Genomic DNA, 7,768 nt, shown 5'->3' with positions numbered 1-7,768 from the left:
CTCGAGGAAGCTCAAGCTCCAGTCCCTTTGTTGTCACTATCAAGGAATTTGTGTAATAATAAGAATTTATATCTGCTACATACTCTCGGGTTCCTCTGTTCTCACTAGTTATTTTCATGGCTTCAAATTTCTCAAAAAGGCTCATTGGTAAATCTCCACTAAATCCATTGGAAGAGAGATCTATGACTCGAATTTGAGCAAACAATTTGTCAGTCCTAGAATCTTTTATAGGGCCATAGAATTTATTTGATCTCAAGTTCAAAATCTGCAACTCAGGTAGGGCTCCCAACCATTTAGGAATGTGTCATTCAACTCATTGTTACCTAAATCAACAACTTCCAAATATTTGCAATTGATCAAAGATTGTGGAACTTTCCCCTCTAGCTTATTCCCGTCAAATTTAATGATTCTAAGATCGTTTCCACACTTAAGTTGTATTAATTATCCGCTAAGACTATGTTGCTTAAATCCAAAGCCCAAAGTCCACTCATCTCACCCAAACATAGTGGGATTGTTCCCTCCCAAATTATTGCTGCCCAAATCTAGCACTCGTAGTGTTTTCAGATTGCATATGGTTGAAGCAATCTGTCCACTGAGATTATTGTGTGAAAAGAGAAGATAATGTAGATCACGCTGGTTTAGGAGTGACTTTGGAATAGGACCTTGCAGCTGATTTTGCTTTAGAGAAACTCGACTCAATGTTTTAGATTTGAACTCCTGAATGTTTCCACTGAAATGGTTATCACTCAACTCTAAACCAGTTAGTGAAGGGAGGGAGAATATCCAGGATGGTATAGTCCCATTCAAGTGGTTTGATGACAATAAGAGTGATTGTAGGTTTTGCATACCACTTACATTAGAAGGAATGGGACCTGTTAGGGAATTGAATGAAAAATCTAAGAATTGAAGTTGCGTCAAGCTTCTGTTAAAGGATAAGAACTCAAGTTGGCCATCCAAGTTGTTATTTCCAAGTGATAACCGACTGAGCTTTCCAAATCTAAAGAGATCAGAAATTGGTCCTTCAAGATGGTTATCAAGAAGGACCAAATCCTCTATGTTGGTGAGATTCCATAGAGGTTTAGGAATAGAGCCTGAGAGATTACAAGAAAACAAATCTAATATACGCAGTGAAGTTAGATGACCAAATGATTCAGGTATCCTACCAGTAGCATTCACACCACTGAGATATAACTCCATGAGTGATGCACTGCTATTCCATTTGGTTGTGGGAAACTTAACAGTGAGCTGGGGATTGTATGATAAATCAAGAGATTCCAAGCTGGAAAGGTGGAAAACTCTTTTGGGCAATACCCCGTATAACTGTGTTAATGGAAGCTGTAGAGCTGTTAAATAAGAAGAGAAATTCAGAGGAATGGTGGAAGAGATGTTCACACCGTAAAAGTAAAGCTCTCTTAATTGGGTCAAGTTCTTAAGGAGCGGTTCAAAATTTTGAGGTCCGAATCTTAATACACTATTACTCTGGATACTAAGAACGTGTAATTTAGAAAGATGAGAGATTTCTGCTGGTATTAGACCTGTAAAACTTGAATACGACAAATCAAGATGAGTCAAACTAGAAAGCTCACCAAATTTAGGTGAAATGAGTGATTTAGAAAAATCATTATAAGACAAATTAAGCCTTTTGAGATTGGAGAGTTGAAAGAGGCTACTGTTGGAGTGAAACTTGCCTTGAAGTCGGCTGCAATTGAGGTTGAGCTCAATCACTTGTCCTGTCGTCTCGTCACAATAAACTCCATCCCATGAACAACAATCTGAGTTCTTGTTCCACGAAAGAGTTTTGGGATATGACTGAACCCCTTCAAAAGAATAAGCATAAGGATCTATTGTAAACATGTTCTTGAATTGTAGAAGAGAAAGAGCTTGCTCTTTGGGGCACAAATGAGATAAGGATGAGCAAAAAGCAAGTTGGCAGAGGAAGGAAAATAGTATAAAAAATAGTACAAGTTTTACGTAATCCATTTCTGCACTAAAATGTTCAAAACTAAATAAGTTGGTTGAGAGAAATCAATAAATCTTTGATTTGTTACTCTATTTAATAATTTTGATGAGGTATATATAGCACAAATCAAGCAAAGAAATTTACTAGGAAAAAAGGGAAAATATATTCATCAACTTTGCGATTTAGATCGGATATACCCCTCATTAAAAACGTGGTGCATATATACCCAGTCATTTAACAAATGTTGTATATAGGTCCTCGTCGTCTAACAAATGATACATATTTATCATTTTCGTTAACAGATTGAATTAAAAAAAACAACCTAAAACTGGTTTTTTAATTTCAAAATTTTCATGTTGCCTTGATAAAAAAAATAATCCTAAAATTGGTATTGATTGGTGTATAGATCTTGACAACAACATTTCAGGTTGAAAATTCTTTAATTTTTTGATTGGTTACTTGGTGTGCAGACCTTGACTTAAAGGTACAGATTCACAAAAGTTTTGATTAGTTAGGATAAGTGCATTGCTTGGTGTATAGACCTTGAAAACAATATTTCATATAGTAAAAAAAAAATCCATGTTTTATTGGTTAGGATAACAATATCAAGCTCAATTAAGGTTACCAATATGAATTGGCTTTAAATAATGTGATGGTTTAATATCTACAAAATATGTACATACGTATTTAATCAAAGTTTAACGAACACTTGATAAAACATCACAAACCACGAAAGGCAAAATGCTTTTATTTTCTTCTCTTGAAATCTGCAATTTTCAAAATATGAAGAATTAAGTAAAATATTTGACGTAATAAAAACTTGTAATTAAATTAATGAGAAGAATTTTAAGTCAATGCACAAGTCATTGCACAAGAATCTAAATGTAATGATACAAAAACTCTATCACATACTAGTAATCTTATTCATCAAATAGTACTAGATCTAACTAGTATGCAGGGCTACGAAACGCGAAATAATGCACCTTTAGAATGTTAACTTTAATAATTGGGAACAATTATTTAATCAATCTAAATTAGGAAAAGTCGTAAGTATCCTTTGAACTATGACCGAAATTTCAGGAGCACAGTTTTTATTTACGGGGTCTTATTACCCCCCCCCCCCCCCCCACCCCAAACTTTTTGCCCTCTATATTTATTTGCACCTTACGTGTTGACACGGAGCCATAACTCATTTCAATTAGTTGCAGTGATATACACACAACACCACGTGTATATATGTTTCTTTTTTTAAAAAAATGTTCGTTCTATTTTCTTTTCATGATATTTAAAATAAGTTAATACACATAATATTTTTTTATTTCTTTAACAATAACATATTTACCCCTTTCTTTAACATATATATTTACTTAGTTGAAAAAAAATATAATATTGGTTATTTTAAATTTAAAAAATATCATGTGGCTTTCAATAATTATCTCGCCTCTTTTTATACCTCTACACTCTACCCAAATGAATAAAAAAAACTCAATTCCTTTTCTACTCAGTCATAAAATGAGTTTGAATCGGGTCTAAATAGATGAAGAATTGAGTTTAAAAAATTGGATTGGGTCTGGGTGCGTAAAAATGAATGATGCAATTTTTAAGCCACGTGGTCTTTTTGGAATTTTAAAACCAGTTTAAAGAATTTGTTATTTTTTTTAAATTCATTTTATTAATGAAAAGGGTAAATGTACTCCATTTACTAGACGATGGGGGTATATATGCATCATTTGTTAGACGACAGATGTATATATGGACCACTTTTTTAACGAGGGGTATATCTGCTCTAAAATCGAAAAATTGAGAGGTATATTTGCCCCTTTGTCCTTAATTTTAGAAAAAATTATGTTGGGGTATTTATGATACTTCTCTCACATGATTGTTTTAACTTATTTTGTTTTTCTTTCATTCTTTAGTGTAAAATATGAGAAATAATGAAAGAATTGTGAATGGAAAAAGAGAAAAAAATAAGAAAAAATTTAAAACTATTTTTTGGTGCTATATTGTAATTTATTTTTGAATCTATAAATTTTTTTGGGGCATCTATGATAAATTTTACAAGAAAGTTAGTTCCAAAATAAATTTTCAAATTAACTGTTGAATCTAAAAAAAATTTAAAATGTGTGAGAAGGTTCAAATGTACCCCTACATGAATATGTTTTTTTAGGAAAAAATAAAAAATTAATTTAGAATAAAAATTTATACTTCCGCTAGAGGAAAAAAGTATATATGAGTTAGTTGTGTAACAGTAAGGGTAAATATGAGCCACTTTTATAATGAATGGTAGATAAGATCTAAATAATAAAGATGAGGGTTACATCAGACCTTTTTCCCTTTAATAGATTTAAATTTTTAGAGAAAAAAAAAGAATAGTCTATAAGAGTAGATGGTGATATATGGGCCTTGACAAAAACAATTAAGTTGAAAATTCAACTTAATGCAGAAAATTCTATAAGAGTGTTAACTGGTGTAAAAACCTTGACTTAAAGGTAAATAATAAATACAGTCGAAAATCACTTCAAATTTTGGTGGCACTGATTTAAGTCCAGACGGGTAAATACGGTGAACTGTCAACGGATGTGATATATGAATGTAATTTTGATGAGGTATATTATGAATCATAAATTAATAAGCAAAGAAAAATCCACCATTTTTGCTTTGGAGCAATCGATTATGAGGAGCCCACCTAGTTACTTTTAATCAAATTTTGAAATGTCAACTTTATATTCTCAAGTCCATACACGAGTCATTGCGCAAGAATCCAAATGATTGCTGAAAAATATCAGAAGTTCCAAATTATGAAGTCAAGTCATCTCATAGAAAGTTTAAATGAAAGGTACTACACAAAATCTTATCACTTGTCAGGGGCGTAGCTAGTGTCCAATTGGACACCCTTCGTCGAAAAATTACACTGTATTTATATGTAAAATGATACTTTAAATGGTTAAATAACACATTTTGGACACCATTGAAAAACAATAAAGTTTCTTAGCTTAGTGATTTCAGTCATTCACCAAGTCTTTTGCAACCTATTGTGCGCGAGTTCGATTCCCTGATTTTTTTTCATTAAAAATTAAATAAAATTTAAAAGTAATTATTTAATTTAAAGTTAATAAGCAAATCCTATTTATTTATTCATTTAGTCCATAAAGCTACTAAAAGTGAAAAGGCTCCATATAGAAATTTTTATAAGTCGTTTGATTTTACTTTTTATTTTTCATTTCTCGTAGTTAGTCATCTGAGGTTCGTGAAATCTTGAAGCATAAAAGTAATTTCACTCTAAACTGAATTTTCTCTCTTCTTTTTTTTTGTCTAGTCACTTCCTATCAAATAAACATGAACATCAAAGCTAAATATTATATAGTTTGATTTTAAAATTTTTGGTATATTTTTTAATTAAAAAATAATCATTAATGTTACGTAGTTTAATTTACAAAATTTAAGTGTCATTCATTAAATCATTTTTATTAGCTATGAAATTTTTGAACACCCTTCGTAAAATTTCTGATTACGCCACTGTCACTTGTGATAATACAATTTTGTTTGATACCTTATCGGTTAAAAATGTCACAATCCCAAGTCTCTGCAAGCAGTCCTGGCACATTTATTACGCATTGTTAATCTTATTTATCAAATAGTACTACATGTAACTATCCAACACAATGTAGAAAAAATCATCCTGTGAATATTATCCTAACAGTAGGAAACAATTATCAAATCAATTTATATTCTTAAAGGAGAAGAAAAGTGAAAGGGAGCATTGGAACCACAGTAAAGTTATCTCTATTGTGAACCACAAATTCAACAAAGAAAAACCTACTACAGCTAATCAAGTCCAAGTAGCTCATCTAGTCACTTCTAGTCAACTTTTGAGTTGTCAATAACATATCACATTTTTTGGTGAAATTCCATTGAATAATCTTTTTAAAACTATTATGAAAACAGTTATAATAATACAATTTTGTTTGATACAATATCAGTCTTAAAAGTCGTAATCCCAAGTCTCTACAAGTAGTTCAAACCCACATTGTTATCCTTTATTAATCTTACTTGTCAAATTAGTACTATCAGACATAATGCAAAACAAAAATCACCTTGAGAATATTATGCCTAATGGTAAGAAATAGTTATTAAATCAATTAAAATCTTAGAGAAAGAAAAGTGAATGGAGCTATGGACATCACTTAAGTGTCTCTGCGTGACGTCTAGGTCACATGTTTAAACTTTTTAGACCCTACTAATACGAGATGTTTTGTGCACGGATAACCTCTTCTTTTTAAGAGGAGAAAGAAGAGTTTATAAGAGTGATAATCGGTGTATAGACTTTGACAAAAAAATCAGTAACCATCCCAATGTGTGTGAAGACCATATATTCTAATAGTAGTCAAGTAAGAAATAATTATTTTATCAATTTAAATTCTTAGAGAAAAAAGAAGAAGAGAAGAAAGAGTCTATAAGAGTATTAATTGGTGTATAGACTTTGTCAAAAAAGTTTAATTAGTCAAAAAAAGAGTAATAATTGGTGCATAGACCATGAGAAAAAAACATTTCAAGTTAAAAAAATATTCTAGTTATTTCATTCTTTACTGTAAATGTAACACCCTAAAAAAAATTTAACTAAGACTCGAACTTCATTGTAAGTAGGATTTTACCGAGGAATTTAAAATTTCTTGAGTGTTAAGGTCACTAGATGTAGCACCTTGAGTTTCAAAAACAACTAAAGAGAGTTCATTCAAGTCATTCCTAAGTTCCTTTAAGTTTTGGGTCAACTTCAAACGACCATAACTTTCAGTACAAGATGAGTTAGGTGGCCCATAAGATATCAAATGAAAGTTCTTTGAATTATCTTTCAAATGCCACTGAGTTTGCTAATTTTCGAGCTCGTATGAAGGATATATTCACTTTTTAAATCAGGCTGTCCATTTAAGAAAAGTTAACCGAAAATATGAGGGGTATTTTGGTCTTTTCCTTACCCAATCAGATTTAATTCATTTTAGTAAGGTTTTAGGGGTCTAAACTGATTTGGTTCAGTTTTATAATCCTAATATACGCTTAGGGTTTTAGTTGAGAGTTCAAGAAGAGAAAAGAGGAAAGAATCAAGGCGTTTGTCGAGATTCTTGAGAGTTGTTGCAGATTTTCGCCATGGATTTGATCCCTAAGAGGTATGTAAGCTTCCATAGTGTTGGGTTTGTTCACCCACACGCCAATCATGTTATTTTCAGCGAAGTTTTGTTCTTGAAGTTGAAGAATTTGAGTTCTTGATTTGTTTCTTGAAAGTATTGTTTCCGTTCTTGAATTCGGACGGGTTTGATAAGTATGTACATAAGTTGAGTATTCAAATCTAAGACGTGATTGGGAAAGAAACCATTAGATTCTAGGCGAATTAAGGTCGAAAAACGAGTAAGAAAAAGTCAGACAGAAACAACGTACCAGGTCCGCGTTACAGACCTGTTCCTCAGATGTGAAATTTTCCTCTCCGTCGCGGAGAGAATGCGGACTCCACAGTTTCAAAAATTATTTCGACCAAACATTATAAGTCATCTTCACGTCGCAGACTTGATTATTAACTATCTAAAACTCATTTAATCATCACGATATCCTTCCTATCATAATTAAATCATAACCTTGAATTCATAATTTAAATTCAAGGTAGAGTTAAGAGCCAAGTCTTGAGAGTTCTTTCGAGTCTTTTGAGAAAGTCCCTTTGAGTTTTTTGAGGAGTCTTCTACAATTTCTAATAACTTGTTTCAAGACTCAAGCAAGTAAGTATTATAATTATGAGAATGTATTTGTGAGTCTACATTATCA

The 7,768-nt window shown here is 31.7% G+C and overlaps 1 pseudogene; it reads right to left on the bottom strand.

Moving 5' to 3' along the window:
• Nucleotides 1–4: 4 nt before the first annotated feature.
• LOC125812527 (receptor-like protein Cf-9) lies at nucleotides 5–1,980 on the bottom strand (annotated as a pseudogene).
• Between the last annotated feature and the right edge of the window lie 5,788 nt (nucleotides 1,981–7,768).

The sequence above is a fragment of the Solanum verrucosum genome, unplaced genomic scaffold (assembly GCF_900185275.1).
Source record: "Solanum verrucosum unplaced genomic scaffold, falcon-dt-bn FXZP01000120.1, whole genome shotgun sequence".
NCBI classification, from domain to species: Eukaryota; Viridiplantae; Streptophyta; class Magnoliopsida; order Solanales; family Solanaceae; genus Solanum; species Solanum verrucosum.
Note: the sequence above shows the minus strand (reverse complement) of the source record. Positions and strands in the feature narration are given on the sequence as shown.